Consider the following 8,914-nt stretch of genomic DNA (forward strand, 5'->3'; position numbering starts at 1 on the left):
GCTGGTTACTGTATGCCTGTCTTATGCCTTCTTGCTTTCCCAAGATAAGAACCGCAATTACTCACCTTCGTTGCCACCTAGAACAGACTTTTCCATAAATCAAGTGCCAAGAAAATGCTTGTTAATGCAATCAAATCAAAGAAGCTGTGATATAGTGGGAAATGTGCTAGCTTTGCAGATAAGGCTTTGGTTTCATTCAGGACCAGGCTGCTAGTGATTAACTGCTTTTGTCAGGTTACTGCCTTCCCAACTCAGCTGTCACACCCCCTCTGGGGAGCCTCCTTGATGCCTGCTCTTCCCTACCTTCTGAAAAAAATGAAATACAAGTGAAATTTTCCAAAAGAACTCCCTGGGGAGCTACCACAACCCTGAGCATCCCCCAATCGAGACCTTTAGCATTCTTGCGTGTTTCCTCTGAGGACAGTGGTACCCGAGTTAGGGACCCTGTCCTCTTCGCTCTGGTCTGGCACATGGTAAATGCTAAACAAGTTTGTTACCTGAATAAAGGACTTAACTTTGCTGAGCTTAATTTTTTTCTATTTGAAATATGAGAAAAGTAATACTACATGACATCGGGGTTTCTAAGAATATTCCTTAGAAAAGAGTCCAGCCCTCTCCCCTTTCATAATAACAATAAGAGGTTTTGTTTATTGAGCACTTTGTGTATATCATCATGATCTCTTATCCTTAGTCCTCTACGAGATAGCTGCAGTTATTCCTGTTTTATAGATCTCTGGGGACAGAAGAAAATGCCCCAAATCTGATAGAGCTAGACTTTGAATTGCAAGTCTGTAATCTTTTACGATCGAATTGCTGTTTTTTTGTGGGTCGTCGTTAACAGGTCTTCTTGTGAATAGCCTGGCTGTGCAGTCATGTTTGCAAAACATTGATCTTGAAAGCTGAGCTGTGAAATTCACCTTCTATTGCATGGTATATAGTTGTTGAATAAAATAATGAATTAGTTAATGAAAAGCCAGGGGATGGTATTAGTAATTTATGTAATAAACCAAGAGACTATTCATACATGTGTGGCTGAAGAGTTTTTAAACACCCACAACTTCAGTTTACATGCCAAGCATGTATTCCCAGGGAAGTTAGACAGAATTTGATTCTCATTTAGTACATGAAAATATGTGAAATAAGGGAACTGGCTAGTCATCTAGAGATCTTATTAAAAGTGAAAATTCCTAGATTCCATCTTTAGGGCTTGTTCTTTTTATACTTTCCTCTTGTGAATGTGAAATAAAAAGCTTCGTAAATTATGGAGCACTGTATACGCAATGTATTACTAGGGATTTTTTTTTTTTACATGAAGGTTGGGGGAACTATCTTTTGAGATCTGTTGAAACTCAAGGAAGAGAACAGTTTAGAGACTCCGTTGCATTAGAAAAGGGCTCTCAGGAAGGAATCTTGTCTCCTCGGAGACAAGTCTGGTTGACCAAAATTTAACAAATAGATCCCATTGGTGTGTTTGGTCATTTGCGGGTTGAGACAGCCTCAGGTTACCTCGGGTGATAGCGGTGTATTGTCATGATGTGCCATCTGAAAGCCGAGCCAGGAAGCGGGGAGCAAGGCTGCAGAGTCTGGGATCGGCCGCGGCTCTGCTACCTGTCTGTCCTGCTCCTGACTCAGCATCTCTTCCTCTGCTCCCCTCCCTAGATTTTTCCTATTTTCATCATCAATTATTTCCTTCATCTGTCTTCGTTTCCACTTACTGCCTTTTGTCTTCAAGAAATACAAAACGGGCAACATATATTGAGGCTCACTGTGTGCCAAGCAGAATTTTATTTTGATCCTTACAGCAACCTTTTGAGGTAGGAAGAAGGTGTCCTTGTTGTCTGATCACTCATTATCCAAGTGTCCGTCTCATATGCACAGAGATGCAAAAGCTATAGAAATAGGAAAATATCCACTAATGAATTGAAAAGCAATATGTTTTCTAATCAAAATCCCCTCCCCACTTAGTATTGGTCTTGGTTACTAATAAATCACTAATATACAATGCAAACATAATGTAAAACCTAATGTAATAGGAAAATTTGCAAAAGATCCAGAATTTCAGGAAGTCAGTGTTAATAAGAAAAAGCCATTGATATAAGTGGGGGTCTGAGACGGTGACCAGTTAACAGCCAGAGAGGAGAACGTGGACAAGGTCTATTAATTTTGCTACTTGAGAATTGTTCAGCTGTTCTACTATTCTGAAATTTTGGAAATCTTTGGTATGTGTGCTGTTATATAATTGAGTGTAGGCATTAACATCAACCAGATTTTTATCTTTCTTGGGTCCCTCAGGCTTTAATGAAATAAGGATCAGGCTCCTGGAACATAATGCCAGTGACTTTTGACTGATATGTGCTCATGGGGTTAGAGAAACATGAATAACTGCTTGAAGTTCTTAAAAATTGAAGGTTATCTTAAGGTTTGTGAGTGATGGAGGCTGTGACAAATTATTCATAGGCCCAAATAGTCTCTTTAACTTTCACGTTAAAGTCTTCTTAATATCATATCTTCCTTTTATATAAGATATTACAATTCTGAAGTGTTTTTCACATGCATTATTTTTTCATGGTCACAAAGCTATATGAAGGAGAAAAGGGGAAATGGCATTAATCTATGTTTGAAGAGTAAGGGTCCTGAGATTAGTGTGATGTTGAGTCGGTTGGAAGTGGCAGCCCAGGAGTAGAATAACTTTCCAGACTCTTGGCTCCATGATTTCCTCACTCCCTGAAACAAAGAGGGAGACTGAGTAAGGAAGAAAGAAAAGAAGGAAGAAAGAGATCTAACACTGACTACTTACTAACCATGTGCTTAATATACCATTAAAGCAAGTTACTTTCCAATTATTTTGCATAATATATTTTTGGAACAGATGCTTTAAATTCATCTTTACATTTTCTGTATGAAAAAATATCAACACATTTCTATTTTATAAATGAAGAAATTCCAGAAAATCAGTGTAGGTTCGTGTGACTGGGAAATTCAATTGCTGAGTTAAATAGAATGGCCAAGTGTCCATAATCAGACAATTACTAAAATAATTAATAAACATGGAATTACCCAGGCTAATGACCCATTTTACCCAAGACAGCTTAAAAAATCCTATCTGATTTTCTCATCTTTTTCAACAATACATTTTATTGCAATTTTTTTCTTTAAAACTGATTTGTTAACTATGATAAATCAAATTGGTCAGTACAGTTTTTTATACTTTTCTCTTTGGGGAAAAAATAATACTTGGTCTTAATATTTTACTTAAAAAAAAATAGGTTGTAAACAAAATAAAGCAAGACAACACCAGCCAGAGGATGCTTAATATCGGAGCTGATCATACAGTAATTACTTCTCAAGCTCAAAGCAATGACATATTTTACTTGTAACCATAGGGGTGTGTGTGTGTGTGTGTGTGTGTGTGTGTGTGTGTGTGTGTGTGTGTGTGTGTTTCTGCGTGCTGACACGCATGTGGGGGGTGCTAAGGAAGAAAAAATGATAAAAAATTTTTGAGTTGCCTTTTATCGTTCTTTTCCTTTAAGTTTTTAGGAAGGTGATTTTTGCAGAAAGGCTGTACCGGTAATCACCGTAAGTGACCTGTGATTTTGTCAAAGGTGGTTATTTGAAATGGAAAAGGCATAAAGTTTGAACTGATGTTATCCCTGTTACACATTTTATATTTCAACCAAATTTATGGACTGAAAAATTTAGCTTACCAATCTTTGAGTAAGCTCCTGAAATAAATCGAAGCTTTTTATAGACACATGTCCTTGCTCTGAGTGCTTATCGGAATGGCATTTTTGTGGCATTTTTGTGACTCTTGGCACATCAAACTTTTCTGATTTTTCCTGACTGGTCATTTGAGGACATATTGAGAAAAGATTCAGGATGAAAAAGATAATGTCTCTGAAGGCAGTGGTACCTAATTCTACAGTTTAATAAAAAGCTATTGAAATACCATGCCTGACTTTACAACAGAAAAATATCTGTGACTTTCTAAGACCTGCTCAACAGGCCATTGGTCTCTCAGTTTTCTTGGGGTAGAAGTTCTTATTTTGTCAAGACAAATATATACAGTAAAAATTCCATTCCACTGCCTAGGACAAAATATAGCTCATGGGTACTAACATCTCATACTTAGTTATTTTATTAAAATATTTACTAGGTTTGGTAATATATTTTGATTTATTTAACTTTATGTAGCCAAATCCCCCTGCCAATCATATGCAAGTCACATAAAAGTACAGCACAAACAATTAGGTACAGTCCATGATACTTGGTAATGAATGGGTATGTTACTGACTTACTTACCGTACTATATTTTTATTGTTATTTTTGAGTGTACTCTTTCTACTTATAAAAACAAAGTTTATTGTGGAACATTATGCCCTGTTACATGCACAGCAGCCTCATACTCTTCCTCCTGATTGTACCATTTTCTCTTGACTTTAGACTCACGATGTTTTGTGCAGTTAATATACCGCACGAGTGTGTAGCCCAGGAGCAGTAAGCTTTATCACATAGTCTAGGTGTGCAGTAGACTAGACCATCTAGGTGTGTAAGTGCACTGTGATGTTCACACGACAGAATCACCTAAAACACATTTCTCAGAATGGACCCCCATCTTTAAGTAGTGCATGACCAATGGCCTGGTGGCACTGGGAATGCCTGGGGATTTGGGTGGAGTTAAGGAGAAACAACAGTGATGACTCTAAGGACTCACAGTGACATGGTCTTTGTTAAGTTCTGAAATTAGTGCTTAAACGATAAGAGCAGAGATGTCAGTTTAAAGAGCTGGTTCTCTACTGAGGTTGTGTTTGTCTCCAGGGAGTATTTGTCATTACCCGAGGACATTCTTGATTGATGTAACTGTCTCAGCTGTTCTTCCCACCCAAACCCCTCTTTCTACCCTATTGCACCCCACCCCAAGCTGGTCCTCTTTTTGTTTAGTCTTATAGTGAACTAACTATGTCAAAACTATGAAACAAAACATTGTCATGCATTGCAAAGGTGCATATAAGCGGGAAACATTGGAGAGGGGGCGTGTGTGTGTGTGCGTGCATGCACACACCCTACCGGTATTAGAAGACGGGGGCCATTGATGCTGCTAAACATCCTACAGTGCATAGAACAGCCTCCCTACAACAAACAAACATAAAAACAAAGAATTATCTGGTTCAAAATGTCACAGCCTTGAAGTTTCAAAGCCCTATATTAATAAGTTTTCTAGTTAGTGTTGATTAGAATAATATAGTTTATAACATTTCGGGAAAATATCTGGAAAAATAGAACAGTGTTTGGTAGTAATTAAGCACTATTCAGGTGAACTTTAATTAATTTATTAAAGAATATTTATTGACTGCCTATGTGAGCCAGACCATGCTCTAGGTATCCAACATGAGTTATGGGGCTGCTCAGTGACTCTCTCCTCGTTGAAGAGATAGACCCATCAGGCCATTAGATTGAATGTCATCAAACATTTAAATCATAAAATTAACTGCTTTGCCCCTTATTCTGAGTCTGTCCTTACCAAGCTCATCTGGAAACTAGCATCCCTGAGTTTCATCATTCTGGGACATTGGTGAGATAGTTTTTGGTCCTATGTGGCTGAGCGTCAGAGCAATGTACTGAGAGACGTGTAACACTGCGGGCCCTGAATGGGTGGCCATCTTACATCTTTCTAGTCTCCTGCTCTTTCTAAAGACACTTTAATTGAACTTCTAACAATAAATTATTTATTTTTAGAAGAAAATAGATTAAAACTATAAACTCGTTCTTAGTGCTTACAACATTCTTTTTCTGGATGATGTTAGCACAATTTTTTTGTTGACCGAGATTTGTATAGTCTATTGCAATTATGAACTCATTAATTTTTTTATAAAAAGAGCTTACTCAGCTCAGAATAATGCCTTTTAATTGAACTCCAGCAGCATTTATTATTGAACTTACTCTCACTCTGACTTTTGAGGCCATCCCAATCCATATGTATTTAAGTTACAGTCCAAGTAGAATGTAAACTCTAAGAGTGTGTAAACCAGGATCTGTAACTTCTTGGAAATATCTAGCCACTTTACATTGTCTGGGTACCACTGAGGTAGTTAGTGATGATGGCTCTTGTTTACCCAGCTCATACTAGGCACTGAGAGCTTTGTAGGAGTTAGCTTGTAAGCAATGACCGTGTTCAGATTTATGTGGTTTGGAGACCATATGAGTGAAACAACCCTGAGAACAGTTCAAGAACTATTCATACTACTTACTATAAGATGAATATGACTCTATAAGTCTTATTTTACAAACTGTGGCAGCCAATTTCATTTCCTCATCTCCAGATATCCCCCATGGATCCCAGGGTTACTTACGTGGTCCAGTGAGATTCCAAGTTTCTCTTTCGCCCAGACTGGGAGAGTATTCTGAATGCATCATGCTGAGATGCTATGGCAGATGTGGCCATCCTGGCAAAAGGTGGAGACTTTTCTCAAGTGTTAGCATGACTTAGTGATTCACTTCCAGGAATGGATAGAATGTGGCAGAAGAGATGGTCTTTCTCGTAAAAGACACTGACTGCCATGTTCTCCTTGCTTTCTCTCTCCCAGGTCACTCCCTTTAGGCCGGCTGCCACGTCATTAGAACACTTAAGCAACCCTGTGGTGAGGTCCATGTTGAGAAGTACTGAGGCCTCCTGCCAGCAGCCAGCAGGAAACTTTTGCCAACAGCCATGTGCATGCTCCATCTCCAAAGTGGCCCCTCCAGCCCAGTCGAGCCTTCAAATGACTGTGGCCCCAGCCAGCATCCTGACCGCACGAGACTCCACCGGCTAAGTTCCATGCGAATTCCTGATCACAGACACTGTAAGCCGATACTTTGTTGTTTTTAAAATGGCTTTGTTTTAGAGAAACTCACTACATGGCAACAGATAACACGAACTATTTGGAGAGAAAGTGTAGTTTTAGTTGGCTTGTGAAAGGCAAATAGGAGAATTTATGTTTATTTTTATTTTCATAAAAGAAGTTGGGAGAAGGCATTTTAAAACATAGCAGATGGTATATGTGAAATCACAGACAAGTCTTGGGATATTCAGGAATGATTTTCAAAAATCTAGTGAGGTCAGTGAGACTAGAGAATGCACCTGCTGCACAGTGGGGAGCTTCATGAATGAAGATAAAAGCTTGCGCAGTCTTTTGCAAAGCCAAAAAGTTCAGACTTTGCCTTTAAGGCCATGCAGAAGCATGATAGGTTTTTATCCAGGATTGGAGAACAATAAATCTCACACTGTATCCTGCCAGGTAGGTAATAAAGGTAATGAAAATGACACTTCTGTGGGTGTGAGAGGAGATGAGTTAGATCTGCCATTCCAGTAGGAGAGATATAGCTCAAGAAACTTCTGAAGTTAAATTAAGAGGATTTGAAGTCCAAGAGTCAAATTATACAGTTTAATTAAAATCAGTGTGTCAATTTATACAACATACCATAGGCATGCATTAATTTATTTCAATGAAAATATAAATTTTGTGCAGAAATTTGGGATGATGCAGAGCATCATATTTAAACAACATTGAATTCGACATTTGCATTAACACTCGATGATGCCAACCACAGGGATTTTCAGCACAGTCTCTGCAGTGCTGTTTGGTTTCGTGAGAGATTCTCTCACCTAGACTGTGAAAGTCAAGTAAGAAAGCTGGAACAAATTGTTCTTCTCTGAGATAACTAAAGTGTGGAGGAGAATGTTCATGATACATTTGGTTCATTCTCTGTCAGGAACATTGAGACTGTTCTGCTGAATATTTTGTGTGTATATTTGAGCTCCCAGGAGTCTACCTTTAGAAAAACCTTACAGAACAGAAACATGCTTTTCTTCATTTCAGGAGTTCCACATGGGACAAGGCGTAGGGATGGAGCAGGATGGCTGAGGCCCCTGAACCTGCACTCCTCCTCCCCAGACCCCACAAGGTCCTGGACTGTAAGAGCTCAACACATTCCCTCCTGCGGTGAGTGGGCCGGGGACGTGACCTGCTGTGGAAATCGTCCCTTGGCGATTTTAATGTGCCTTCTCTCACCTCCTTCTTTCTGGTTCCCTGCTCCATCCTGAAAAATTACTGTTCTAATACAAATAGTTAAGCACACCCCTTCTGTGCTGAAAAATGTATGCAGTCAACACCTTTAGGAATTTATGTCGTGAAAAGATGCTGAGCTGGAGGCCGTAGTCTTCTGTACCTCTGAACGGATGCTTCACAGATTTTCATTGGACCTTAGTGCTCTTTTGAACTGGGCTTCCATTTCTCTAGGGTGAGCACACGTATTTTTGGTTGTCCCAGGAGACCTGAGTGTGTTTCCACTGCCACTGAGGCAGTGCAGAGCTGAATGACTTGGATCCTGAGCATACTGACACGTTCCACTAAGTGAGGCACGTTAGTAATGAACTTACACGTTTGCGTTTGTAGACTTAGCCCAGTAGTCTTGGATGCCAGCTGGAGCTATGCTAACATTTTTCCTTGTTCCAGAGGTTGTGGTCGATAAGATTCTGCCTTCTCCAGGGTCCTTCTTGGTTGGCACTGAGTGCTGTTGCTTTTAATCCACATATCTAAGGTACTTTTACCTTATCACGTACATATTTTTTAAAGATGAAGAAACTGATTTCTGGTACTACGTGTATATCTGCCCTGAGGTGAACAAATGACATTTAAGTCTTTTCAATATGGTTGGCGGCGAAAAAGTAGATATAATTAATCAGTTCTTTTGTTTGTGTTTTATTTCCTATGGATGCATGTTGTCAGTGTCTCTTTTCTGTTCATAAATTTAAATACTAGTCTGTGATACACAGTTATTTTTCATGACCCTTATTTTTTTTCTATGCTTTCTATAAGGCAGTGAATGAGAGATCTCAAGAATACACTTCTCTAATTCAGCAAAGACTTTTCTTTAAATG

General features: G+C 39.0%; 1 long non-coding RNA gene across 1 annotated transcript in view; it reads left to right on the forward strand.

Annotated features, from left to right (window-relative positions):
• LOC107498965 overlaps nt 1-7,963 on the forward strand; it is a 98,266-nt gene extending 90,303 nt beyond the window's left edge. Inside the window, exons 2-3 of the long non-coding RNA XR_001594169.2 lie at nt 6,582-6,836; nt 7,854-7,963. This is a non-coding gene — a long non-coding RNA (uncharacterized LOC107498965). The remainder of the gene's footprint in view (nt 1-6,581; nt 6,837-7,853) is intronic.
• The last annotated feature ends 951 nt before the right edge of the window (nt 7,964-8,914 follow it).

The sequence above is a fragment of the Rousettus aegyptiacus genome, unplaced genomic scaffold (genome assembly GCF_014176215.1).
Source record: "Rousettus aegyptiacus isolate mRouAeg1 unplaced genomic scaffold, mRouAeg1.p scaffold_m13_p_18, whole genome shotgun sequence".
Lineage (NCBI taxonomy): Eukaryota > Metazoa > Chordata > Mammalia > Chiroptera > Pteropodidae > Rousettus > Rousettus aegyptiacus.